This window comes from Toxotes jaculatrix, chromosome 1 (assembly GCF_017976425.1).
Source record: "Toxotes jaculatrix isolate fToxJac2 chromosome 1, fToxJac2.pri, whole genome shotgun sequence".
Classification (NCBI taxonomy): Eukaryota; Metazoa; Chordata; class Actinopteri; family Toxotidae; genus Toxotes; species Toxotes jaculatrix.
The window spans coordinates 9,462,501-9,464,553 of NC_054394.1; positions in this window are offsets into that span (position 1 = coordinate 9,462,501).

Here is a 2,053-nt window from a genome sequence, read left to right on the forward strand (position 1 = left end):
ATATTAGCAAAATGAATGTTTGAAGAGATCTCTTACTGCATTGTTTTCCTTTCTCTTAACACTGACAGTGTGTTCTACTGAAACAAAGCAGCAGTATTTCCCACAGGTAAGGCCAACAAAGGACCGTATTTACTTTGCCTGTGTGATCACACTGCCTCCCTTCCCCTTTTACGGTTGGCATTAAACAGGAAGGAGGCGCGGCGTGTGTTGTCTGTTAAGCGCTGTGCAATCACTCTCTCATTCACAGACTCAGGGTTTGTCGTGTCACATCCTATGACAGTCAGATAGGAATATCTCACCCCGGATAAGATGCACAGATTTGAGAAATGTCACTCAACATGACTGATTCTCCCCCCACCCCTTTCCTCCTTCTCCCACTTCCTTACTTAGCATTTCAAAATTCCCTTTCTTTGCAGCGCTCCAGGGAAAAGTGGTAAGAGGACCTCCTTTATGAGGCCTATCAGTCCAGGAGATGGATATGTTTGCTTATTGGACAGTAAAAGGCCAGTCTTCAGGTGACAACTGGCCATGGTTATTCAGGCTTTTATTCATGCATATTTAGAGGATGGTAATGAGCTTTTTTTGCATTGTTGCATGAGAATGGCGGGTCCCTGGTGGCGTTGACGGCAGGACCTGACTGGTGGAGTGTCCTGTGTGTGTGTGTGTGTGTGTTTCTGTGTATGTGTGTGCCAACCATCATCCCTATCCATCCATTCGCCACTAGGCAGGACAGACTTTCCCCGACTCTAGTCTTTCACCCACACACACACACACACACACACACACACTCACCCAGTGGAAACACTGGCACACCACATCTCATCCACCTGCCAGTCGGCTACTGCCTAACAATCTCTCTACGTCGCTCAGGGATTGCCTCTGTGTACTTTGGCTGTTTACAGTTAAATGGCCTCTTGTATTATTGATGGCCTCATATGTGGTTATAATATTTCTATAATATTGCCGCCTTGAAATCGACAAAAAGTCATTGTGTTGTGATATTCAAGAAGCTTGGGTGACAGAATTCATTCTGACTACCCATTTCATGCCCACCTTGAAGTAGTTTCTGAACATTACAGAGATATTTTTTTTCCTCAAAACAACTTATGTGTGTATGAATGCATGTATAAAACGGTTGAAGTAATTTCCAGCTTGAAACTGATTTACATTTTTTTTCCCTGTCTGAGAGCCAATACATTTTCCTTTTTTTTGCAATCTTTGAGACCACCCTGTGAGATTACATAAATAAAAAGACAGGAAAGGTCAAAGGTCATTGTCAATTAGCATCTACCCAGATGAGCAATTACCAGTCAACAGTAGGGATGGAGATTGCACCATTTTTCATCAGCCTGGCTTCCAAACAACGCTGTTCACATGCTTGTTGGAATCAGCAATGGAATACTGAAGAGGATGTTGTTTCTGATTAAGGCCGTGTTCTTCGCCGGCATATTAAAACCGAACAGCTGAGCACTGCCTCATCACAATAACTCTTATTTGGCAACACTTATTTCCATTCAGGCCCCTTTTCACTGTGCTTTTACAGAGCTGTTGTGTAGCTTGTGTGTCATCGTGCAGTTGCGAGTGCCCCTGTGTGTTCCTACAATGGTGGAGGTTAGTGGGGCCAGCCAAGACGGTGAAACCATTCTCCTCTGCCTAACAATGGCCACATGTATCAGAATTGAATGTGGCTTTTGATACCCATTCTGATTTAAAAATCATAATGCTATAGGAATATCCAGTGGGACACCTCCAGTCTAGCCTATATGTCACACTGATTTGTATCTCAGTGCTTACATTAACAAGCTAGCCAACACCAATGCGCCATTACCTGGGTTTATGAACAGTATATCACACACCTGTACTCAGCCCAGACATGGCTTTACTGTGGTGTCTGTGTTTCTTTAGCAGATGCGTTCCCAGCCAGACCCCAGTCTGATGAACATTTGGCCGGTCAGGCTAGACGTCTAGGGGAGTGTGTGGTGGCCTGGACAGACCAGAGACAGGAAAGAGGACTTCTAAATCAGCCAGCAATCCAAAGGCCTTCCATAAATCC